Here is a 27,964-nt window from a genome sequence, read left to right as displayed (position 1 = left end):
TGACTTGTGATTTCTGGTATCCTGACCTTGGCTTCGTATTTGACTTGTGATTTCTGGTATCCTGACCGCGGCTTTGTATTCAACTTGTGATTTCTGGTATCCTGACTTCGGCTTCGTATTTGACTTGTGATTTCTGGTATCCTGACCTCGGCTTCATATTTGACTTGTGATTTCTGGTATCCTGACCTCGGCTTCGTATTTGGCTTGTGATTTCTGGTATCCTGACCGCGGCTTCGTATTTGACTTGTGATTTCTGGTATCCTGACCTCGGCTTCGTATTTGACTTGTGATTTCTGGTATCCTGACACAGGCTTCGTATTTGACTTGTGATTTCTGGTATCCTGACCTTGGCTTCGTTTTTGACTTGTGATTTCTGGTATCCTGCCCGGGCTTCATATTTGACTTGTGATTTATGGTATCCAGACCGCGGCTTCGTATTTAACTCGTGAATTCTGGTATCCTGACCTCGGCTTCGTATTTGACTTGTGATTTCTGGTATCCTGACTTCGTCTTCGTATTTTGACTTGTCATTTCTGGTATCCTGACTTCGGCTTCGTATTTGACTTGTGAATTCTGGTATCCTGACCGTGGCTTCGTATTTGACTTGTGATTTCTGGTATCCTGACCTTGGCTTCGTATTTGACTTGTGATTTCTGGTATCCTGACTTCGTCTTCGTATTTTGACTTGTCATTTCTGGTATCCTGACCTCAGCTTCGTATTTGACTTGTGAATTCTGGTATCCTGACCGTGGCTTCGTATTTGACTTGTGATTTCTGGTATCCTGACCTTGGCTTCGTATCTGACTTGTGATTTCTGGTATCCTGACCTCGGCTTTGTATTCAACTTGTGATTTCTGGTATCCTGACCACTCCTTCATATTTGACTTGTGATTTCTGGTATCCTGACCTCGGCTCCGTATTTGTCTTTTGATTTCTGGTATCCTGACCTCGACTTCGTATTTGACTTGTTATTTCTGGTATCCTGAGCACTGCTTCGTATTTGACTTGTGATTTCTGGTATCCTGACTTTGGCTTCGTATTTAACTCGTGATTTCTGGTATCCTGACCTCGGCTTCGTATTTGACTTGTGATTTCTGGTATCCTGACCTCGGCTTCGTATTTTCACTTGTGATTTCTGGTAACCTGACCTCGGCTTCGTATTTGACTTGTGATTTCTGGTATCCTGATCTCGGCTTCGTATTTGACTAGTGAATTCTGGTATCCTGAACGCGGCTTCGTATTTGACTTGTGATTTCTGGTATCCTGACCGCGGCTTCGTGTTTGACTTGTGATTTCTGGTATCTTGACACAGGATTTATATTTGACTTGTGATTTCTAGTATCCTGACCTCGGCTTCGTATTTGACTTGTGATTTCTGGTATTCTGCCCCGGCTTCGTATTTGATTGTGATTTATGGTATCCAGACCGTGGCTTCGTATTTAACTCGTGATTTCTGGTATTCTGACCTCGGCTTCGTATTTGACTAGTGATTTCTGGTATCCTGACCTCGGCTTCGTATTTTAACTTGTGATTTCTGGTATCCTGACCTCGGCTTCATATTTGACTTGTGATTTCTGGTATCCTGACCTCGGCTTCGTATTTGACTTGTGAATTCTGGTATCCTGACCGCTGCTTCATATTTGACTTGTGATTTATGGTATCCTGACCTCGACTTCGTATCTGACTTGTGATTTCTGGTATCCTGACCTCGGCTTTGTATTCAACTTGTGATTTCAGGTATCCTGACCTCGGCTTTGTATTCAACTTGTGATTTCTGGTATCCTGACCGCTGCTTCGTATTTGACTTGTGATTTCTGGTATCCTGACCTCGGCTTCGTATTTGACTTGTGATTTCTGGTATCCTGACTGCGGCTTCGTATTTGACTTGTGATTTCTGGTATCCTGACCTCAGCTTCGTATTTGACTTATGATTTCTGGTATCCTGACTTTGGCTTCGTATTTGACTTGTGATTTCTAGTATCCTGACCCCAGCTTCGTATTTGACTTGTGATTTCTGGTATCCTGACTTCGGCTTCGTATTCGACTTGTGATTTCTGGTATCCTGACCTTGGCGTCGTATTTGACTTGTGATTTCTGGTATTCTGACCCCAGCTTCATATTTGACTTGTGATTTCTAGTATCCTGACCCCAGCTTTGTATTTGACTTGTGATTTCTGGTATCCCGACCTCGGCTTCGTATTTGACTTGTGATTTCTGGTATCCTGACCTCGGCTTTGTATTTGACTTGTGATTTCTGGTATCCTGATCTCGGCTTCGTATTTGACTTGTGATTTCTGGTATCCTGACCTCGGCTTTGTATTTGACTTGTGATTTCTGGTATCCTGACCTCGGCTTCGTATTTGACTTGTGATTTCTGGTATCCTGACCTCGGCTTCATATTTGACTTGTGATTTCTGTTATCCTGACCTCGGCTTCGTATTTGACTTGTGATTTCTGGTATCCTGACCTCGGCTTTGTATTTGACTTGTGATTTCTGGTATCCTGACTTCGGCTTTGTATTTGACTTGTGATTTCTGGTATCCAGACTTCGGCTTCGTATTTGACTTGTGATTTCTGGTATCCAGACCTCGGCTCCGTATTTGTCTTTTGATTTCGGGTATCCTGACCTCGACTTCGTGTTTGACTTGTTATTTCTGGTATCCTGAGCGCTGCTTCGTATTTGACTTGTGATTTCTGGTATCCTGACCTCGGCTTCGTATTTGACTTGTGATTTATGGTATCCAGACCGCGGCTTCGTATTTAACTCGTGATTTCTGGTATTCTGACCTCGGCTTCGTATTTGACTAGTGATTTCTGGTATCCTGACCTCGGCTTCGTATTTTAACTTGTGATTTCTGGTATCCTGACCTCGGCTTCGTATTTGACTTGTGATTTCTGGTATCCTGACCTCGGCTTCGTATTTGACTTGTGAATTCTGGTATCCTGACCGCTGCTTCATATTTGACTTGTGATTTATGGTATCCTGACCTCGACTTCGTATCTGACTTGTGATTTCTGGTATCCTGACCTCGGCTTTGTATTCAACTTGTGATTTCAGGTATCCTGACCTCGGCTTTGTATTCAACTTGTGATTTCTGGTATCCTGACCGCTGCTTCGTATTTGACTTGTGATTTCTGGTATCCTGACCTCGGCTTCGTATTTGACTTGTGATTTCTGGTATCCTGACTGCGGCTTCGTATTTGACTTGTGATTTCTGGTATCCTGACCTCAGCTTCGTATTTGACTTATGATTTCTGGTATCCTGACTTTGGCTTCGTATTTGACTTGTGATTTCTAGTATCCTGACCCCAGCTTCGTATTTGACTTGTGATTTCTGGTATCCTGACCTCGGCTTCGTATTCGACTTGTGATTTCTGGTATCCTGACCTTGGCGTCGTATTTGACTTGTGATTTCTGGTATTCTGACCCCAGCTTCATATTTGACTTGTGATTTCTAGTATCCTGACCCCAGCTTCGTATTTGACTTGTGATTTCTGGTATCCTGACCTCGGCTTTGTATTTGACTTGTGATTTCTGGTATCCTGATCTCGGCTTCGTATTTGACTTGTGATTTCTGGTATCCTGACCTCGGCTTCGTATTTGACTTGTGATTTCTGGTATCCTGACCTCGGCTTTGTATTTGACTTGTGATTTCTGGTATCCTGACCTCGGCTTCGTATTTGACTTGTGATTTCTGGTATCCTGACCTCGGCTTCGTATTTGACTTGTGATTTCTGTTATCCTGACCTCGGCTTCGTATTTGACTTGTGATTTCTGGTATCCTGACTTCGGCTTTGTATTCAACTTGTGATTTCTGGTATCCTGACCTTGGCTTTGTATTTGACTTGTGATTTCTGGTATCCAGACTTCGGCTTCGTATTTGACTTGTGATTTCTGGTATCCAGACCTCAGCTCCGTATTTGTCTTTTGATTTCTGGTATCCTGACCTCGACTTCGTATTTGACTTGTTATTTCTGGTATCCTGAGCGCTGCTTCGTATTTGACTTGTGATTTCTGGTATCCTGACCTCGGCTTCGTATTTGACTTGTGATTTCTGGTATCCTGACCTCGGCTTCGTATTTTCACTTGTGATTTCTGGTAACCTGACCTCGGCTTCGTATTTGACTTGTGATTTCTGGTATCCTGATCTCGGCTTCGTATTTGACTAGTGAATTCTGGTATCCTGAACGCGGCTTCGTATTTGACTTGTGATTTCTGGTATCCTGACCACGGCTTCGTATTTGACTTGTGATTTCTGGTATCCTGACACAGGATTTATATTTGACTTGTGATTTCTAGTATCCTGACCTCGGCTTCGTATTTGACTTGTGATTTCTGGTATTCTGCCCCGGCTTCGTATTTGACTTGTGATTTCTGGTATACTGACCTCGGCTTCATATTTGACTTGTGAATTCTGGTATCCAGACCGCGGCTTCGTATTTAACTCGTGATTTCTGGTATTCTGACCTCGGCTTCGTATTTGACTTGTGATTTCTGGTATTCTGACCTCGGCTTCGTATTTGACTTGTGATTTCTGGTATCCTGACCTCGGCTTCGTATTTTAACTTGTGATTTCTGGTATCCTGACCTCGGCTTCGTATTTGACTTGTGATTTCTGGTATCCTGACCGCGGCTTCGTATCTGATTTGTGATTTCTGGTATCCTGACCTCGGCTTTGTATTCAACTTGTTATTTCTGGTATCCTGACCTCGGCTTCGTATTTGATTTGTGTTCAGAGTCCATCATCTTGACCCTCCATTCTGTAACAATAAAAGGATCAAAGTGATATACGTTTTGTTATTTTGCTATTCTGCGGCCATTGTTTAAAAAAAACGTTTGCACTTGCGATAGAAATTTATCTTTTTTTCTTTAATTTCTGTATACAAACATGGTTATGGTCTTTTCATTGACATATAAATGGTTAATCCAGGCAATAGGAAGTGGTCATGGTGCCTTTAGTATGTACATGCAGTATTTTACTTTGAAACAGTACACATACGCAGATTAAACCCTCTGCTGCTGGCTAAACAGTTTGCCCCACTACCATGGAGCCTCAGAGCCCAGTGAGAACCAAGATTAGAGGACAAACCATTGCTAAACCGTTTGCCCCACTACCAGGGAGCCTCGGAGCTCAGTAATGATCCAAGTAAAAGGACAAACCATTGCTAAACAGTTTACCCCACTACCAGGGAGCCTCGGAGCTCAGTAATGATCCAAGTAAAAGGACAAACCATTGCTAAACAGTTTGCCCCACTACCAGGGAGCCTCAGAGCTCAGTAATGATCCAGGTAAAAGGACAAACCATTGCTAAACAGTTTGCCCCACTACCAGGGAGCCTCAGAGCTCAGTAATGATCCAGGTAAAAGGACAAACCATTGCTAAACAGTTTGCCCCACTACCAGGGAGCCTCAGAGCTCAGTAATGATCCAGGTAAAAGGACAAACCATTGCTAAACAGTTTACCCCACTACCATGGAGCCTCGGAGCTTAGTAAGGATCCAGGTAAAAGGACAAACCATTGCTAAACAGTTTGCCCCACTACCAGGGAGCCTCAGAGCTCAGTAATGATCCAGGTAAAAGGACAAACCATTGCTAAACAGTTTGCCCCACTACCAGGGAGCCTCGGAGCTCAGTAATGATCCAGGTAAAAGGACAAACCATTGCTAAACAGTTTACCCCACTACCAGGGAGCCTCAGAGCTCAGTAATGATCCAAGTAAAAGGACAAACCATTGCTGAACAGTTTACCCCACTACCAGGGAGCCTCAGAGCTCAGTAATGATCCAGGTAAAAGGACAAACCATTGCTAAACAGTTTGCCCCACTACCAGGGAGCCTCAGAGCTCAGTAATGATCCAGGTAAAAGGACAAACCATTGCTAAACAGTTTGCCCCACTACCAGGGAGCCTCAGAGCTCAGTAATGATCCAGGTAAAAGGTCAAACCATTGCTAAACAGTTTACCCCACTACCAGGGAGCCTTTGAGCTCAGTAATGATCCAGGTAAAAGGACAAACCATTGCTAAACAGTTTGCCCCACTACCATGGAGCCTCGGAGCTTAGTAAGGATCCAGGTAAGAGGACAAACCATTGCTAAACAGTTTGCCACACTACCAGGGAGCCTCGGAGCTCAGTAATGATCCAGGTAAAAGGTCAAACCATTGCTAAACAGTTTACCCCACTACCAGGGAGCCTTTGAGCTCAGTAATGATCCAGGTAAAAGGACAAACCATTGCTAAACAGTTTGCCCCACTACCAGGGAGCCTCGGAGCTCAGTAATGATCCAGGTAAAAGGACAAACCATTGCTAAACAGTTTGCCCCACTACCATGGAGCCTCGGAGCTTAGTAAGGATCCAGGTAAGAGGACAAACCATTGCTAAACAGTTTGCCACACTACCAGGGAGCCTCGGAGCTCAGTAATGATCCAGGTAAAAGGTCAAACCATTGCTAAACAGTTTGCCCCACTACCAGGGAGCCTCGGAGCTCAGTAATGATCCAGGTAAAAGGTCAAACCATTGCTAAACAGTTTACCCCACTACCAGGGAGCCTTTGAGCTCAGTAATGATCCAGGTAAAAGGACAAACCATTGCTAAACAGTTTGCCCCACTACCAGGGAGCCTCGGAGCTCAGTAATGATCCAGGTAAGAGGACAAACCATTGCTAAACAGTTTGCCACACTACCAGGGAGCCTCGGAGCTCAGTAATGATCCAAATAAAAGGACAAACCATTGCTGAACAGTTTACCACACTAACAGGGAGCCTCGGAGCTCAGTAATGATCCAGGTAAGAGGACAAACCATTGCTGAACAGTTTACCCCACTACCAGGGAGCCTCGGAGCTCAGTAATGATCCTGGTAAAAGGACAAACCATTGCTAAACAGTTTACCCCACTACCAGGGAGCCTCAGAGCTCAGTAATGATCCAAGTAAAAGGACAAACCATTGCTAAACAGTTTACCCCACTACCAGGGAGCCTCAGAGCTCAGTAATGATCCAAGTAAAAGGACAAACCATTGCTAAACAGTTTACCCCACTACCAGGGAGCCTCAGAGCTCAGTAATGATCCTGGTAAAAGGACAAACCATTGCTAAACAGTTTACTCCACTACCAGGGAGCCTCAGAGCTCAGTAATGATCCAGGTAAAAGGACCATTACTAAACAGTTTGCCCCACTACCATGGAGCCTCGGAGCTTAGTAAGGATCCAGGTAAGAGGACAAACCATTGCTAAACAGTTTGCCACACTACCAGGGAGCCTCGGAGCTCAGTAATGATCCAGGTAAGAGGACAAACCATTGCTAAACAGTTTGCCACACTACCAGGGAGCCTCGGAGCTCAGTAATGATCCAAATAAAATGACAAACCATTGCTGAACAGTTTACCCCACTACCAGGGAGCCTCGGAGCTCAGTAATGATCCAGGTAAGAGGACAAACCATTGCTAAACAGTTTACCCCACTACCAGGGAGCCTCAGAGCTCAGTAATGATCCTGGTAAAAGGACAAACCATTGCTAAACAGTTTACCCCACTACCAGGGAGCCTCAGAGCTCAGTAATGATCCAAGTAAAAGGACAAACCATTGCTAAACAGTTTACCCCACTACCAGGGAGCCTCAGAGCTCAGTAATGATCCTGGTAAAAGGACAAACCATTGCTAAACAGTTTACCCCACTACCAGGGAGCCTCAGAGCTCAGTTATGATCCAGGTAAAAGGACAAACCATTGCTAAACAGTTTGCCCCACTACCAGGGAGCCTCAGAGCTCAGTAATGATCCAGGTAAAAGGACAAACCATTGCTAAACAGTTTACCCCACTACCAGGGAGCCTCGGAGCTCAGTAATGATCCAGGTAAAAGGACAAACCATTGCTAAACAGTTTACCCCACTACCAGGGAGCCTCAGAGCTCAGTAATGATCCAGGTAAAAGGACAAACCATTGCTAAACAGTTTACCCCACTACCAGGGAGCCTTTGAGCTCAGTAATGATCCAGGTAAAAGGACAAACCATTGCTAAACAGTTTGCCCCACTACCATGGAGCCTCGGAGCTTAGTAAGGATCCAGGTAAGAGGACAAACCATTGCTAAACAGTTTGCCACACTACCAGGGAGCCTCGGAGCTCAGTAATGATCCAGGTAAAAGGTCAAACCATTGCTAAACAGTTTGCCCCACTACCAGGGAGCCTCGGAGCTCAGTAATGATCCAGGTAAAAGGTCAAACCATTGCTAAACAGTTTACCCCACTACCAGGGAGCCTTTGAGCTCAGTAATGATCCAGGTAAAAGGACAAACCATTGCTAAACAGTTTGCCCCACTACCATGGAGCCTCGGAGCTTAGTAAGGATCCAGGTAAGAGGACAAACCATTGCTAAACAGTTTGCCACACTACCAGGGAGCCTCGGAGCTCAGTAATGATCCAGGTAAGAGGACAAACCATTGCTAAACAGTTTGCCACACTACCAGGGAGCGTCGGAGCTCAGTAATGATCCAAATAAAAGGACAAACCATTGCTGAACAGTTTACCCCACTACCAGGGAGCCTCGGAGCTCAGTAATGATCCAGGTAAGAGGACAAACCATTGCTAAACAGTTTACCCCACTACCAGGGAGCCTCAGAGCTCAGTAATGATCCTGGTAAAAGGACAAACCATTGCTAAACAGTTTACCCCACTACCAGGGAGCCTCAGAGCTCAGTAATGATCCAAGTAAAAGGACAAACCATTGCTAAACAGTTTACCCCACTACCAGGGAGCCTCAGAGCTCAGTAATGATCCTGGTAAAAGGACAAACCATTGCTAAACAGTTTACTCCACTACCAGGGAGCCTCAGAGCTCAGTAATGATCCAGGTAAAAGGACAAACCATTGCTAAACAGTTTGCCCCACTACCAGGGAGCCTCAGAGCTCAGTAATGATCCAGGTAAAAGGACAAACCATTGCTAAACAGTTTACCCCACTACCATGGAGCCTCGGAGCTTAGTAAGGATCCAGGTAAAAGGACAAACCATTGCTAAACAGTTTGCCCCACTACCAGGGAGCCTCAGAGCTCAGTAATGATCCAGGTAAAAGGACAAACCATTGCTAAACAGTTTGCCCCACTACCAGGGAGCCTCGGAGCTCAGTAATGATCCAGGTAAAAGGACAAACCATTGCTAAACAGTTTACCCCACTACCAGGGAGCCTCAGAGCTCAGTAATGATCCAAGTAAAAGGACAAACCATTGCTGAACAGTTTACCCCACTACCAGGGAGCCTCAGAGCTCAGTAATGATCCAGGTAAAAGGACAAACCATTGCTAAACAGTTTGCCCCACTACCAGGGAGCCTCAGAGCTCAGTAATGATCCAGGTAAAAGGACAAACCATTGCTAAACAGTTTGCCCCACTACCAGGGAGCCTCAGAGCTCAGTAATGATCCAGGTAAAAGGTCAAACCATTGCTAAACCGTTTGCCCCACTACCAGGGAGCCTCGGAGCTCAGTAATGATCCAAGTAAAAGGACAAACCATTGCTAAACAGTTTACCCCACTACCAGGGAGCCTCGGAGCTCAGTAATGATCCAAGTAAAAGGACAAACCATTGCTAAACAGTTTGCCCCACTACCAGGGAGCCTCAGAGCTCAGTAATGATCCAGGTAAAAGGACAAACCATTGCTAAACAGTTTGCCCCACTACCAGGGAGCCTCGGAGCTCAGTAATGATCCAAGTAAAAGGACAAACCATTGCTAAACAGTTTGCCCCACTACCAGGGAGCCTCAGAGCTCAGTAATGATCCAGGTAAAAGGACAAACCATTGCTAAACAGTTTACCCCACTACCATGGAGCCTCGGAGCTTAGTAAGGATCCAGGTAAAAGGACAAACCATTGCTAAACAGTTTGCCCCACTACCAGGGAGCCTCAGAGCTCAGTAATGATCCAGGTAAAAGGACAAACCATTGCTAAACAGTTTGCCCCACTACCAGGGAGCCTCGGAGCTCAGTAATGATCCAGGTAAAAGGACAAACCATTGCTAAACAGTTTACCCCACTACCAGGGAGCCTCAGAGCTCAGTAATGATCCAAGTAAAAGGACAAACCATTGCTGAACAGTTTACCCCACTACCAGGGAGCCTCAGAGCTCAGTAATGATCCAGGTAAAAGGACAAACCATTGCTAAACAGTTTGCCCCACTACCAGGGAGCCTCAGAGCTCAGTAATGATCCAGGTAAAAGGACAAACCATTGCTAAACAGTTTGCCCCACTACCAGGGAGCCTCAGAGCTCAGTAATGATCCAGGTAAAAGGTCAAACCATTGCTAAACAGTTTACCCCACTACCAGGGAGCCTTTGAGCTCAGTAATGATCCAGGTAAAAGGACAAACCATTGCTAAACAGTTTGCCCCACTACCATGGAGCCTCGGAGCTTAGTAAGGATCCAGGTAAGAGGACAAACCATTGCTAAACAGTTTGCCACACTACCAGGGAGCCTCGGAGCTCAGTAATGATCCAGGTAAAAGGTCAAACCATTGCTAAACAGTTTGCCCCACTACCAGGGAGCCTCGGAGCTCAGTAATGATCCAGGTAAAAGGTCAAACCATTGCTAAACAGTTTACCCCACTACCAGGGAGCCTTTGAGCTCAGTAATGATCCAGGTAAAAGGACAAACCATTGCTAAACAGTTTGCCCCACTACCAGGGAGCCTCGGAGCTCAGTAATGATCCAGGTAAGAGGACAAACCATTGCTGAACAGTTTACCCCACTACCAGGGAGCCTCGGAGCTCAGTAATGATCCAGGTAAGAGGACAAACCATTGCTAAACAGTTTACCCCACTACCAGGGAGCCTCAGAGCTCAGTAATGATCCTGGTAAAAGGACAAACCATTGCTAAACAGTTTACCCCACTACCAGGGAGCCTCAGAGCTCAGTAATGATCCAAGTAAAAGGACAAACCATTGCTAAACAGTTTACCCCACTACCAGGGAGCCTCAGAGCTCAGTAATGATCCAAGTAAAAGGACAAACCATTGCTAAACAGTTTGCCCCACTACCAGGGAGCCTCAGAGCTCAGTAATGATCCAGGTAAAAGGACAAACCATTGCTAAACAGTTTGCCCCACTACCAGGGAGCCTCGGAGCTCAGTAATGATCCAAGTAAAAGGACAAACCATTGCTAAACAGTTTGCCCCACTACCAGGGAGCCTCAGAGCTCAGTAATGATCCAGGTAAAAGGACAAACCATTGCTAAACAGTTTACCCCACTACCATGGAGCCTCGGAGCTTAGTAAGGATCCAGGTAAAAGGACAAACCATTGCTAAACAGTTTGCCCCACTACCAGGGAGCCTCAGAGCTCAGTAATGATCCAGGTAAAAGGACAAACCATTGCTAAACAGTTTGCCCCACTACCAGGGAGCCTCGGAGCTCAGTAATGATCCAGGTAAAAGGACAAACCATTGCTAAACAGTTTACCCCACTACCAGGGAGCCTCAGAGCTCAGTAATGATCCAAGTAAAAGGACAAACCATTGCTGAACAGTTTACCCCACTACCAGGGAGCCTCAGAGCTCAGTAATGATCCAGGTAAAAGGACAAACCATTGCTAAACAGTTTGCCCCACTACCAGGGAGCCTCAGAGCTCAGTAATGATCCAGGTAAAAGGACAAACCATTGCTAAACAGTTTGCCCCACTACCAGGGAGCCTCAGAGCTCAGTAATGATCCAGGTAAAAGGTCAAACCATTGCTAAACAGTTTACCCCACTACCAGGGAGCCTTTGAGCTCAGTAATGATCCAGGTAAAAGGACAAACCATTGCTAAACAGTTTGCCCCACTACCATGGAGCCTCGGAGCTTAGTAAGGATCCAGGTAAGAGGACAAACCATTGCTAAACAGTTTGCCACACTACCAGGGAGCCTCGGAGCTCAGTAATGATCCAGGTAAAAGGTCAAACCATTGCTAAACAGTTTGCCCCACTACCAGGGAGCCTCGGAGCTCAGTAATGATCCAGGTAAAAGGTCAAACCATTGCTAAACAGTTTACCCCACTACCAGGGAGCCTTTGAGCTCAGTAATGATCCAGGTAAAAGGACAAACCATTGCTAAACAGTTTGCCCCACTACCAGGGAGCCTCGGAGCTCAGTAATGATCCAGGTAAGAGGACAAACCATTGCTAAACAGTTTGCCACACTACCAGGGAGCCTCGGAGCTCAGTAATGATCCAAATAAAAGGACAAACCATTGCTGAACAGTTTACCCCACTACCAGGGAGCCTCGGAGCTCAGTAATGATCCAGGTAAGAGGACAAACCATTGCTAAACAGTTTACCCCACTACCAGGGAGCCTCAGAGCTCAGTAATGATCCTGGTAAAAGGACAAACCATTGCTAAACAGTTTACCCCACTACCAGGGAGCCTCAGAGCTCAGTAATGATCCAAGTAAAAGGACAAACCATTGCTAAACAGTTTACCCCACTACCAGGGAGCCTCAGAGCTCAGTAATGATCCTGGTAAAAGGACAAACCATTGCTAAACAGTTTACTCCACTACCAGGGAGCCTCAGAGCTCAGTAATGATCCAGGTAAAAGGACAAACCATTGCTAAACAGTTTGCCCCACTACCATGGAGCCTCGGAGCTTAGTAAGGATCCAGGTAAGAGGACAAACCATTGCTAAACAGTTTGCCACACTACCAGGGAGCCTCGGAGCTCAGTAATGATCCAGGTAAGAGGACAAACCATTGCTAAACAGTTTGCCACACTACCAGGGAGCCTCGGAGCTCAGTAATGATCCAAATAAAAGGACAAACCATTGCTGAACAGTTTACCCCACTACCAGGGAGCCTCGGAGCTCAGTAATGATCCAGGTAAGAGGACAAACCATTGCTAAACAGTTTACCCCACTACCAGGGAGCCTCAGAGCTCAGTAATGATCCTGGTAAAAGGACAAACCATTGCTAAACAGTTTACCCCACTACCAGGGAGCCTCAGAGCTCAGTAATGATCCAAGTAAAAGGACAAACCATTGCTAAACAGTTTACCCCACTACCAGGGAGCCTCAGAGCTCAGTAATGATCCTGGTAAAAGGACAAACCATTGCTAAACAGTTTACCCCACTACCAGGGAGCCTCAGAGCTCAGTTATGATCCAGGTAAAAGGACAAACCATTGCTAAACAGTTTGCCCCACTACCAGGGAGCCTCGGAGCTCAGTAATGATCCAGGTAAAAGGACAAACCATTGCTAAACAGTTTACCCCACTACCAGGGAGCCTCGGAGCTCAGTAATGATCCAGGTAAAAGGACAAACCATTGCTAAACAGTTTACCCCACTACCAGGGAGCCTCAGAGCTCAGTAATGATCCAGGTAAAAGGACAAACCATTGCTAAACAGTTTACCCCACTACCAGGGAGCCTTTGAGCTCAGTAATGATCCAGGTAAAAGGACAAACCATTGCTAAACAGTTTGCCCCACTACCATGGAGCCTCGGAGCTTAGTAAGGATCCAGGTAAGAGGACAAACCATTGCTAAACAGTTTGCCCCACTACCAGGGAGCCTCAGAGCTCAGTAATGATCCAGGTAAAAGGACAAACCATTGCTAAACAGTTTGCCCCACTACCAGGGAGCCTCGGAGCTCAGTAATGATCCAGGTAAAAGGACAAACCATTGCTAAACAGTTTACCCCACTACCAGGGAGCCTCAGAGCTCAGTAATGATCCAAGTAAAAGGACAAACCATTGCTGAACAGTTTACCCCACTACCAGGGAGCCTCAGAGCTCAGTAATGATCCAGGTAAAAGGACAAACCATTGCTAAACAGTTTGCCCCACTACCAGGGAGCCTCAGAGCTCAGTAATGATCCAGGTAAAAGGACAAACCATTGCTAAACAGTTTGCCCCACTACCAGGGAGCCTCAGAGCTCAGTAATGATCCAGGTAAAAGGTCAAACCATTGCTAAACAGTTTACCCCACTACCAGGGAGCCTTTGAGCTCAGTAATGATCCAGGTAAAAGGACAAACCATTGCTAAACAGTTTGCCCCACTACCATGGAGCCTCGGAGCTTAGTAAGGATCCAGGTAAGAGGACAAACCATTGCTAAACAGTTTGCCACACTACCAGGGAGCCTCGGAGCTCAGTAATGATCCAGGTAAAAGGTCAAACCATTGCTAAACAGTTTGCCCCACTACCAGGGAGCCTCGGAGCTCAGTAATGATCCAGGTAAAAGGTCAAACCATTGCTAAACAGTTTACCCCACTACCAGGGAGCCTTTGAGCTCAGTAATGATCCAGGTAAAAGGACAAACCATTGCTAAACAGTTTGCCCCACTACCAGGGAGCCTCGGAGCTCAGTAATGATCCAGGTAAGAGGACAAACCATTGCTAAACAGTTTGCCACACTACCAGGGAGCCTCGGAGCTCAGTAATGATCCAAATAAAAGGACAAACCATTGCTGAACAGTTTACCCCACTACCAGGGAGCCTCGGAGCTCAGTAATGATCCAGGTAAGAGGACAAACCATTGCTAAACAGTTTACCCCACTACCAGGGAGCCTCAGAGCTCAGTAATGATCCTGGTAAAAGGACAAACCATTGCTAAACAGTTTACCCCACTACCAGGGAGCCTCAGAGCTCAGTAATGATCCAAGTAAAAGGACAAACCATTGCTAAACAGTTTACCCCACTACCAGGGAGCCTCAGAGCTCAGTAATGATCCTGGTAAAAGGACAAACCATTGCTAAACAGTTTACTCCACTACCAGGGAGCCTCAGAGCTCAGTAATGATCCAGGTAAAAGGACAAACCATTGCTAAACAGTTTGCCCCACTACCATGGAGCCTCGGAGCTTAGTAAGGATCCAGGTAAGAGGACAAACCATTGCTAAACAGTTTGCCACACTACCAGGGAGCCTCGGAGCTCAGTAATGATCCAGGTAAGAGGACAAACCATTGCTAAACAGTTTGCCACACTACCAGGGAGCCTCGGAGCTCAGTAATGATCCAAATAAAAGGACAAACCATTGCTGAACAGTTTACCCCACTACCAGGGAGCCTCGGAGCTCAGTAATGATCCAGGTAAGAGGACAAACCATTGCTAAACAGTTTACCCCACTACCAGGGAGCCTCAGAGCTCAGTAATGATCCTGGTAAAAGGACAAACCATTGCTAAACAGTTTACCCCACTACCAGGGAGCCTCAGAGCTCAGTAATGATCCAAGTAAAAGGACAAACCATTGCTAAACAGTTTACCCCACTACCAGGGAGCCTCAGAGCTCAGTAATGATCCTGGTAAAAGGACAAACCATTGCTAAACAGTTTACCCCACTACCAGGGAGCCTCAGAGCTCAGTTATGATCCAGGTAAAAGGACAAACCATTGCTAAACAGTTTGCCCCACTACCAGGGAGCCTCGGAGCTCAGTAATGATCCAGGTAAAAGGACAAACCATTGCTAAACAGTTTACCCCACTACCAGGGAGCCTCGGAGCTCAGTAATGATCCAGGTAAAAGGACAAACCATTGCTAAACAGTTTGCCCCACTACCAGGGAGCCTCAGAGCTCAGTAATGATCCAGGTAAAAGGTCAAACCATTGCTAAACAGTTTACCCCACTACCAGGGAGCCTTTGAGCTCAGTAATGATCCAGGTAAAAGGACAAACCATTGCTAAACAGTTTGCCCCACTACCATGGAGCCTCGGAGCTTAGTAAGGATCCAGGTAAGAGGACAAACCATTGCTAAACAGTTTGCCACACTACCAGGGAGCCTCGGAGCTCAGTAATGATCCAGGTAAAAGGTCAAACCATTGCTAAACAGTTTGCCCCACTACCAGGGAGCCTCGGAGCTCAGTAATGATCCAGGTAAAAGGTCAAACCATTGCTAAACAGTTTACCCCACTACCAGGGAGCCTTTGAGCTCAGTAATGATCCAGGTAAAAGGACAAACCATTGCTAAACAGTTTGCCCCACTACCAGGGAGCCTCGGAGCTCAGTAATGATCCAGGTAAGAGGACAAACCATTGCTAAACAGTTTGCCACACTACCAGGGAGCCTCGGAGCTCAGTAATGATCCAAATAAAAGGACAAACCATTGCTGAACAGTTTACCCCACTACCAGGGAGCCTCGGAGCTCAGTAATGATCCAGGTAAGAGGACAAACCATTGCTAAACAGTTTACCCCACTACCAGGGAGCCTCAGAGCTCAGTAATGATCCTGGTAAAAGGACAAACCATTGCTAAACAGTTTACCCCACTACCAGGGAGCCTCAGAGCTCAGTAATGATCCAAGTAAAAGGACAAACCATTGCTAAACAGTTTACCCCACTACCAGGGAGCCTCAGAGCTCAGTAATGATCCTGGTAAAAGGACAAACCATTGCTAAACAGTTTACTCCACTACCAGGGAGCCTCAGAGCTCAGTAATGATCCAGGTAAAAGGACAAACCATTGCTAAACAGTTTGCCCCACTACCATGGAGCCTCGGAGCTTAGTAAGGATCCAGGTAAGAGGACAAACCATTGCTAAACAGTTTGCCACACTACCAGGGAGCCTCGGAGCTCAGTAATGATCCAGGTAAGAGGACAAACCATTGCTAAACAGTTTGCCACACTACCAGGGAGCCTCGGAGCTCAGTAATGATCCAAATAAAAGGACAAACCATTGCTGAACAGTTTACCCCACTACCAGGGAGCCTCGGAGCTCAGTAATGATCCAGGTAAGAGGACAAACCATTGCTAAACAGTTTACCCCACTACCAGGGAGCCTCAGAGCTCAGTAATGATCCTGGTAAAAGGACAAACCATTGCTAAACAGTTTACCCCACTACCAGGGAGCCTCAGAGCTCAGTAATGATCCAAGTAAAAGGACAAACCATTGCTAAACAGTTTACCCCACTACCAGGGAGCCTCAGAGCTCAGTAATGATCCTGGTAAAAGGACAAACCATTGCTAAACAGTTTACCCCACTACCAGGGAGCCTCAGAGCTCAGTTATGATCCAGGTAAAAGGACAAACCATTGCTAAACAGTTTACCCCACTACCAGGGAGCCTCGGAGCTCAGTAATGATCCAGGTAAAAGGACAAACCATTGCTAAACAGTTTACCCCACTACCAGGGAGCCTCAGAGCTCAGTAATGATCCAGGTAAAAGGACAAACCATTGCTAAACAGTTTACCCCACTACCAGGGAGCCTTTGAGCTCAGTAATGATCCAGGTAAAAGGACAAACCATTGCTAAACAGTTTGCCCCACTACCATGGAGCCTCGGAGCTTAGTAAGGATCCAGGTAAGAGGACAAACCATTGCTAAACAGTTTGCCCCACTACCAGGGAGCCTCAGAGCTCAGTAATGATCCAGGTAAAAGGACAAACCATTGCTAAACAGTTTGCCCCACTACCAGGGAGCCTCGGAGCTCAGTAATGATCCAGGTAAAAGGACAAACCATTGCTAAACAGTTTACCCCACTACCAGGGAGCCTCAGAGCTCAGTAATGATCCAAGTAAAAGGACAAACCATTGCTGAACAGTTTACCCCACTACCAGGGAGCCTCAGAGCTCAGTAATGATCCAGGTAAAAGGACAAACCATTGCTAAACAGTTTGCCCCACTACCAGGGAGCCTCAGAGCTCAGTAATGATCCAGGTAAAAGGACAAACCATTGCTAAACAGTTTGCCCCACTACCAGGGAGCCTCAGAGCTCAGTAATGATCCAGGTAAAAGGTCAAACCATTGCTAAACAGTTTACCCCACTACCAGGGAGCCTTTGAGCTCAGTAATGATCCAGGTAAAAGGACAAACCATTGCTAAACAGTTTGCCCCACTACCATGGAGCCTCGGAGCTTAGTAAGGATCCAGGTAAGAGGACAAACCATTGCTAAACAGTTTGCCACACTACCAGGGAGCCTCGGAGCTCAGTAATGATCCAGGTAAAAGGTCAAACCATTGCTAAACAGTTTGCCCCACTACCAGGGAGCCTCGGAGCTCAGTAATGATCCAGGTAAAAGGTCAAACCATTGCTAAACAGTTTACCCCACTACCAGGGAGCCTTTGAGCTCAGTAATGATCCAGGTAAAAGGACAAACCATTGCTAAACAGTTTGCCCCACTACCAGGGAGCCTCGGAGCTCAGTAATGATCCAGGTAAGAGGACAAACCATTGCTAAACAGTTTGCCACACTACCAGGGAGCCTCGGAGCTCAGTAATGATCCAAATAAAAGGACAAACCATTGCTGAACAGTTTACCCCACTACCAGGGAGCCTCGGAGCTCAGTAATGATCCAGGTAAGAGGACAAACCATTGCTAAACAGTTTACCCCACTACCAGGGAGCCTCAGAGCTCAGTAATGATCCTGGTAAAAGGACAAACCATTGCTAAACAGTTTACCCCACTACCAGGGAGCCTCAGAGCTCAGTAATGATCCAAGTAAAAGGACAAACCATTGCTAAACAGTTTACCCCACTACCAGGGAGCCTCAGAGCTCAGTAATGATCCTGGTAAAAGGACAAACCATTGCTAAACAGTTTACTCCACTGCCAGGGAGCCTCAGAGCTCAGTAATGATCCAGGTAAAAGGACAAACCATTGCTAAACAGTTTGCCCCACTACCATGGAGCCTCGGAGCTTAGTAAGGATCCAGGTAAGAGGACAAACCATTGCTAAACAGTTTGCCACACTACCAGGGAGCCTCGGAGCTCAGTAATGATCCAGGTAAGAGGACAAACCATTGCTAAACAGTTTGCCACACTACCAGGGAGCCTCGGAGCTCAGTAATGATCCAAATAAAAGGACAAACCATTGCTGAACAGTTTACCCCACTACCAGGGAGCCTCGGAGCTCAGTAATGATCCAGGTAAGAGGACAAACCATTGCTAAACAGTTTACCCCACTACCAGGGAGCCTCAGAGCTCAGTAATGATCCTGGTAAAAGGACAAACCATTGCTAAACAGTTTACCCCACTACCAGGGAGCCTCAGAGCTCAGTAATGATCCAAGTAAAAGGACAAACCATTGCTAAACAGTTTACCCCACTACCAGGGAGCCTCAGAGCTCAGTAATGATCCTGGTAAAAGGACAAACCATTGCTAAACAGTTTACCCCACTACCAGGGAGCCTCAGAGCTCAGTTATGATCCAGGTAAAAGGACAAACCATTGCTAAACAGTTTGCCCCACTACCAGGGAGCCTCGGAGCTCAGTAATGATCCAGGTAAAAGGACAAACCATTGCTAAACAGTTTACCCCACTACCAGGGAGCCTCGGAGCTCAGTAATGATCCAGGTAAAAGGACAAACCATTGCTAAACAGTTTACCCCACTACCAGGGAGCCTCAGAGCTCAGTAATGATCCAGGTAAAAGGACAAACCATTGCTAAACAGTTTACCCCACTACCAGGGAGCCTTTGAGCTCAGTAATGATCCAGGTAAAAGGACAAACCATTGCTAAACAGTTTGCCCCACTACCATGGAGCCTCGGAGCTTAGTAAGGATCCAGGTAAGAGGACAAACCATTGCTAAACAGTTTGCCACACTACCAGGGAGCCTCGGAGCTCAGTAATGATCCAGGTAAAAGGTCAAACCATTGCTAAACAGTTTGCCCCACTACCAGGGAGCCTCGGAGCTCAGTAATGATCCAGGTAAAAGGTCAAACCATTGCTAAACAGTTTACCCCACTACCAGGGAGCCTTTGAGCTCAGTAATGATCCAGGTAAAAGGACAAACCATTGCTAAACAGTTTGCCCCACTACCATGGAGCCTCGGAGCTTAGTAAGGATCCAGGTAAGAGGACAAACCATTGCTAAACAGTTTGCCACACTACCAGGGAGCCTCGGAGCTCAGTAATGATCCAGGTAAGAGGACAAACCATTGCTAAACAGTTTGCCACACTACCAGGGAGCCTCGGAGCTCAGTAATGATCCAAATAAAAGGACAAACCATTGCTGAACAGTTTACCCCACTACCAGGGAGCCTCGGAGCTCAGTAATGATCCAGGTAAGAGGACAAACCATTGCTAAACAGTTTACCCCACTACCAGGGAGCCTCAGAGCTCAGTAATGATCCTGGTAAAAGGACAAACCATTGCTAAACAGTTTACCCCACTACCAGGGAGCCTCAGAGCTCAGTAATGATCCAAGTAAAAGGACAAACCATTGCTAAACAGTTTACCCCACTACCAGGGAGCCTCAGAGCTCAGTAATGATCCTGGTAAAAGGACAAACCATTGCTAAACAGTTTACTCCACTACCAGGGAGCCTCAGAGCTCAGTAATGATCCAGGTAAAAGGACAAACCATTGCTAAACAGTTTGCCCCACTACCAGGGAGCCTCAGAGCTCAGTAATGATCCAGGTAAAAGGACAAACCATTGCTAAACAGTTTACCCCACTACCATGGAGCCTCGGAGCTTAGTAAGGATCCAGGTAAAAGGACAAACCATTGCTAAACAGTTTGCCCCACTACCAGGGAGCCTCAGAGCTCAGTAATGATCCAGGTAAAAGGACAAACCATTGCTAAACAGTTTGCCCCACTACCAGGGAGCCTCGGAGCTCAGTAATGATCCAGGTAAAAGGACAAACCATTGCTAAACAGTTTACCCCACTACCAGGGAGCCTCAGAGCTCAGTAATGATCCAAGTAAAAGGACAAACCATTGCTGAACAGTTTACCCCACTACCAGGGAGCCTCAGAGCTCAGTAATGATCCAGGTAAAAGGACAAACCATTGCTAAACAGTTTGCCCCACTACCAGGGAGCCTCAGAGCTCAGTAATGATCCAGGTAAAAGGACAAACCATTGCTAAACAGTTTGCCCCACTACCAGGGAGCCTCAGAGCTCAGTAATGATCCAGGTAAAAGGTCAAACCATTGCTAAACAGTTTACCCCACTACCAGGGAGCCTTTGAGCTCAGTAATGATCCAGGTAAAAGGACAAACCATTGCTAAACAGTTTGCCCCACTACTATGGAGCCTCGGAGCTTAGTAAGGATCCAGGTAAGAGGACAAACCATTGCTAAACAGTTTGCCACACTACCAGGGAGCCTCGGAGCTCAGTAATGATCCAGGTAAAAGGTCAAACCATTGCTAAACAGTTTGCCCCACTACCAGGGAGCCTCGGAGCTCAGTAATGATCCAGGTAAAAGGTCAAACCATTGCTAAACAGTTTACCCCACTACCAGGGAGCCTTTGAGCTCAGTAATGATCCAGGTAAAAGGACAAACCATTGCTAAACAGTTTGCCCCACTACCAGGGAGCCTCGGAGCTCAGTAATGATCCAGGTAAGAGGACAAACCATTGCTAAACAGTTTGCCACACTACCAGGGAGCCTCGGAGCTCAGTAATGATCCAAATAAAAGGACAAACCATTGCTGAACAGTTTACCCCACTACCAGGGAGCCTCGGAGCTCAGTAATGATCCAGGTAAGAGGACAAACCATTGCTAAACAGTTTACCCCACTACCAGGGAGCCTCAGAGCTCAGTAATGATCCTGGTAAAAGGACAAACCATTGCTAAACAGTTTACCCCACTACCAGGGAGCCTCAGAGCTCAGTAATGATCCAAGTAAAAGGACAAACCATTGCTAAACAGTTTACCCCACTACCAGGGAGCCTCAGAGCTCAGTAATGATCCTGGTAAAAGGACAAACCATTGCTAAACAGTTTACTCCACTACCAGGGAGCCTCAGAGCTCAGTAATGATCCAGGTAAAAGGACAAACCATTGCTAAACAGTTTGCCCCACTACCATGGAGCCTCGGAGCTTAGTAAGGATCCAGGTAAGAGGACAAACCATTGCTAAACAGTTTGCCACACTACCAGGGAGCCTCGGAGCTCAGTAATGATCCAGGTAAGAGGACAAACCATTGCTAAACAGTTTGCCACACTACCAGGGAGCCTCGGAGCTCAGTAATGATCCAAATAAAAGGACAAACCATTGCTGAACAGTTTACCCCACTACCAGGGAGCCTCGGAGCTCAGTAATGATCCAGGTAAGAGGACAAACCATTGCTAAACAGTTTACCCCACTACCAGGGAGCCTCAGAGCTCAGTAATGATCCTGGTAAAAGGACAAACCATTGCTAAACAGTTTACCCCACTACCAGGGAGCCTCAGAGCTCAGTAATGATCCAAGTAAAAGGACAAACCATTGCTAAAAAGTTTACCCCACTACCAGGGAGCCTCAGAGCTCAGTAATGATCCTGGTAAAAGGACAAACCATTGCTAAACAGTTTACCCCACTACCAGGGAGCCTCAGAGCTCAGTTATGATCCAGGTAAAAGGACAAACCATTGCTAAACAGTTTGCCCCACTACCAGGGAGCCTCGGAGCTCAGTAATGATCCAGGTAAAAGGACAAACCATTGCTAAACAGTTTACCCCACTACCAGGGAGCCTCGGAGCTCAGTAATGATCCAGGTAAAAGGACAAACCATTGCTAAACAGTTTACCCCACTACCAGGGAGCCTCAGAGCTCAGTAATGATCCAGGTAAAAGGACAAACCATTGCTAAACAGTTTACCCCACTACCAGGGAGCCTTTGAGCTCAGTAATGATCCAGGTAAAAGGACAAACCATTGCTAAACAGTTTGCCCCACTACCATGGAGCCTCGGAGCTTAGTAAGGATCCAGGTAAGAGGACAAACCATTGCTAAACAGTTTGCCACACTACCAGGGAGCCTCGGAGCTCAGTAATGATCCAGGTAAAAGGTCAAACCATTGCTAAACAGTTTGCCCCACTACCAGGGAGCCTCGGAGCTCAGTAATGATCCAGGTAAAAGGTCAAACCATTGCTAAACAGTTTACCCCACTACCAGGGAGCCTTTGAGCTCAGTAATGATCCAGGTAAAAGGACAAACCATTGCTAAACAGTTTGCCCCACTACCATGGAGCCTCGGAGCTTAGTAAGGATCCAGGTAAGAGGACAAACCATTGCTAAACAGTTTGCCACACTACCAGGGAGCCTCGGAGCTCAGTAATGATCCAGGTAAGAGGACAAACCATTGCTAAACAGTTTGCCACACTACCAGGGAGCCTCGGAGCTCAGTAATGATCCAAATAAAAGGACAAACCATTGCTGAACAGTTTACCCCACTACCAGGGAGCCTCAGAGCTCAGTAATGATCCTGGTAAAAGGACAAACCATTGCTAAACAGTTTACCCCACTACCAGGGAGCCTCAGAGCTCAGTAATGATCCAAGTAAAAGGACAAACCATTGCTAAACAGTTTACCCCACTACCAGGGAGCCTCAGAGCTCAGTAATGATCCTGGTAAAAGGACAAACCATTGCTAAACAGTTTACTCCACTACCAGGGAGCCTCAGAGCTCAGTAATGATCCAGGTAAAAGGACAAACCATTGCTAAACAGTTTGCCCCACTACCATGGAGCCTCGGAGCTTAGTAAGGATCCAGGTAAGAGGACAAACCATTGCTAAACAGTTTGCCACACTACCAGGGAGCCTCGGAGCTCAGTAATGATCCAGGTAAGAGGACAAACCATTGCTAAACAGTTTGCCACACTACCAGGGAGCCTCGGAGCTCAGTAATGATCCAAATAAAAGGACAAACCATTGCTGAACAGTTTACCCCACTACCAGGGAGCCTCGGAGCTCAGTAATGATCCAGGTAAGAGGACAAACCATTGCTAAACAGTTTACCCCACTACCAGGGAGCCTCAGAGCTCAGTAATGATCCTGGTAAAAGGACAAACCATTGCTAAACAGTTTACCCCACTACCAGGGAGCCTCAGAGCTCAGTAATGATCCAAGTAAAAGGACAAACCATTGCTAAACAGTTTACCCCACTACCAGGGAGCCTCAGAGCTCAGTAATGATCCTGGTAAAAGGACAAACCATTGCTAAACAGTTTACCCCACTACCAGGGAGCCTCAGAGCTCAGTTATGATCCAGGTAAAAGGACAAACCATTGCTAAACAGTTTGCCCCACTACCAGGGAGCCTCGGAGCTCAGTAATGATCCAGGTAAAAGGACAAACCATTGCTAAACAGTTTACCCCACTACCAGGGAGCCTCGGAGCTCAGTAATGATCCAGGTAAAAGGAAAAACCATTGCTAAACAGTTTGCCCTACTACCATGGAGCCTCGGAGCTTAGTAAGGATCCAGGTAAGAGGATAAACCATTGCTAAACAGTTTGCCCCACTACCAGGGAGCCTCGGAGCTCAGTAATGATCCAAATAAATGGACAAACCATTGCTGAACAGTTTTCCCCACTACCAGGGAGCCTCGGAGCTCAGTAATGATCCAGGTAAAAGGTCAAACCATTGCTAAACAGTTTGCCCCACTACCAGGGAGCCTTCGAGCTCAGTAATGATCCAGGTAAAAGGACAAACCATTGCTAAACAGTTTGCCCCACTACCAGGGAGCCTCGGAGCTCAGTAAGGTTCCAGGTAAAAGGACAAACCATTGCTAAACAGTTTGCCCCACTACCAGGGAGCCTCGGAGCTCAGTAATGATCCAAATAAAAGGACAAACCATTGCTGAACAGTTTGCCCCACTACCAGGGAGCCTCGGAGCTCAGTAATGATCCAAGTAAAAGGACAAACCATTGCTAAACAGTTTGCCCCACTACCAGGGAGCCTTCGAGCTCAGTAATGATCCAGGTAAAAGGACAAACCATTGCTAAACAGTTTGCCCCACTACCAGGGAGCCTCGGAGCTCAGTAAGGTTCCAGGTAAAAGGACAAACCATTGCTAAACAGTTTGCCCCACTACCAGGGAGCCTCGGAGCTCAGTAATGATCCAGGTAAAAGGACAAACCATTGCTAAACAGTTTACCCCACTACCAGGGAGCCTCAGAGCTCAGTAATGATCCAGGTAAAAGGACAAACCATTGCTAAACAGTTTGCCCCACTACCAGGGAGCCTCGGAGCTCAGTAATGATCCAAATAAAAGGACAAACCATTGCTAAACAGTTTGCCCCACTACCAGGGAGCCTCGGAGCTCAGTAATGATCCAGGTAAAAAGACAAACCATTGCTAAACAGTTTGCCCCACTACCAGGGAGCCTCAGAGCTCAGTAATGATCCAGGTAAAAGGACAAACCATTGCTAAACAGTTTGCCCCACTATCAGGGAGCCTCGGAGCTCAGTAATGATCCAGGTAAAAGGACAAACCATTGCTAAACAGTTTGCCCCACTACCAGCGAGCCTCGGAGCTCAGTAATGATCCAGGTAAAAGGACAAAACATTGCTAAACAGTTTACCCCACTACCAGGGAGCCTCGGAGCTCAGTAAAGATCCAAGTAAAAGGACAAACCATTGCTAAACAGTTTACCCCACTACCAGGGAGCCTCAGAGCTCAGTAATGATCCAGGTAAAAGGACAAACCATTGCTAAACAGTTTGCCCCACTACCAGGGAGCCTCGGAGCTCAGTAATGATCCAGGTAAAAGGACAAACCATTGCTAAACAGTTTGCCCCACTACCAGGGAGCCTCGGAGCTCAGTAAGGTTCCAGGTAAAAGGACAAACCATTGCTAAACAGTTTGCCCCACTACCAGGGAGCCTCGGTGCTCAGTAAGGTTCCAGGTAAAAGGACAAACCATTGCTAAACAGTTTGCCCCACTACCAGGGAGCCTCGGAGCTCAGGAAGGATCCAGGTAAAAGGACAAACCATTGCTAAACAGTTTGCCCCACTACCAGGGAGCCTCGGAGCTCAGTAAGGTTCCAGGTAAAAGGTCAAACCATTGCTAAACAGTTTGCCCCACTACCTGGGAGCAGGGCCAGTGCTAGGATTTTAGTTACACAGGCGAAGATGCATTTTGGCGCCCCCAACCCTCATTAAAAAAAAAAAATGCATCTTCACCTGTGTGTCTTTCCTCCCAAGCCACAGGCACACAGGCATCATTTTTCAGTCACACAGTCAAAGTCATACAGGTACACTGTCATACAAAGACAGCAATAATCATACAGAGACATACAGTCAGAGACATACAAGCAGAGACATACATGCATACAGAGACATGCAGGCATATAAAGACATACATGCATACAGAGGCATACCGTCATACAGACACATACATACAGACAGGCATACAGAAACATACATACAAAGACATTCAGGCACATACATACAGACATACAGGCATAAAGAAACATACATACAGAGACATACAGGCATGCAGACATACACACATACAGATACATGCATGCATACAGAGGCATACCGTCATACAGACACATACATACATACATACAGAGGCATACCGTCATACAGACACATACATACATACAGAAACATGCATACAAAGACATACAGGCATACAGAGACACACAGACACACACATACGTACATACAGAGACATAAAGGCATACAGTTACATACATGCATACAGAGACATATATACAGACATTCAGAGACAAACATACATCCAGTTACATACATGCATACAGAGACATACAGAAACATACGTACAAGACATACAGGCATACGGACACATACATACATACAGAGGCATACCGTCAAACAGATACATACATACAGACAGGCATACAGAAAAATACATACTCACACACACACAAACTCACAGACACATACTCGAACACACACACACTGACAGACACACATACTCACATGCGCACACACACACTGACATACTCACACACACCGACAGACACACTCACTCACACACAAACTCATAGACACACTTACACACACACTGACAGACACACATACTGACAGACGCACACACACTCACTCACACACACTGACAGACACACACAAACTCACATACACACTGACATACACACTCACTCACACACAAACTCATAGACACACTTACACACACACTGACAGACACACACACTGACAGACACACACACTGACAGACACACACTCACTCACACACATACACACTGACATACACACTCACACTCACATGCACACACACAGTAATTAATAAAGTAATTAAAAATAAATTACATTTAAATGTCCCACCCAGCCTCCCAACCTGGAGTGCTGGCGTGGGTCTCTCATTGGTGGTCCAGTGAGGCTGCTGGGAGGCGTGCGGCTGAAGTTGATTAGGAGGCGGCGAGGGAGCTCTCTGATCTCTCTGACCGGCTCCCTCGCAGGCTGTTTTCTGATGCCGCGGGAGCCCCAGCCGCCCGGGGATCGAGGAGGTGACCAGGCAGGAGGGAGCACTTCCCTCCTGCCGGTCACTGGAATTTTGCGCCCCTAGAGCCGGTGCGCCCTAAGGCGGCCGCCTGTGCCGCCTTATGGACGCGCCGGCCCTGCCTGGGAGCTAAGCCATTGTATCCCTGGCATCATAACCACAACAGCGGCAGGAGAGGTTCTAATGATTGGAGTAACCCTTTAAAGATATGGCACTGCAACTTGACATCAAGTTTGTCTTTTCTGGATCAGTACTTTTCCTAACTTGGGTGTATAACTTTAAATCTATTTTAAATTAAATGCTTGTTACATATTTCCTCTCTAGAGACATGAGGAGAATGAGGTAGGTAAATCATTATCTAGTTAATTCACCTGGAACACAAAGTCTGTCTGACAATGTAGAATAATATGCTCTCTTTGAGTAATATTTCATTGCATTTTAGCAGAATACCAATTAAACGTACGACCTCCTTTATATGAAGCACATGGAGAATAGAAACAAGTCCCACTCACTGATCGACAGTAAATGCTTTCAGAATTCCACCTCTGTGGGTCTCCGACTTGGAACAAAGTCTATTATTATTTCCAGGGTTCAATAATGCAGATAATATTATATTAAATGTATAATAATCAGCTTCTCTATACAGCTTTGTATTTTATGAAATGCCAAAAAAAAAAGTAGCTTTCTGCATCTTTCAAAGATTTCGTCTAAGAAAAATGGGATAATTGCTTACTTTATGACCCATTAAATGAATAAATGCACATTTCTTTCTTTGGACATTGAAATAAAACAGAGGGCAGTGCATTCAAACTGATCTCAAACAAGTCTTCTGAGATCAGGGTAAAATTTTACCACTGCTTTTTTGGCTGTCGGCCCAGAATTCTCCATTTTCAAGCCCTTTCTCATGGCGGTGGGACAAGCTAAATAACGAT

This window comes from Pelobates fuscus, chromosome 7 (assembly GCF_036172605.1).
Source record: "Pelobates fuscus isolate aPelFus1 chromosome 7, aPelFus1.pri, whole genome shotgun sequence".
NCBI classification, from domain to species: domain Eukaryota; kingdom Metazoa; phylum Chordata; class Amphibia; order Anura; family Pelobatidae; genus Pelobates; species Pelobates fuscus.
Note: the sequence above shows the minus strand (reverse complement) of the source record.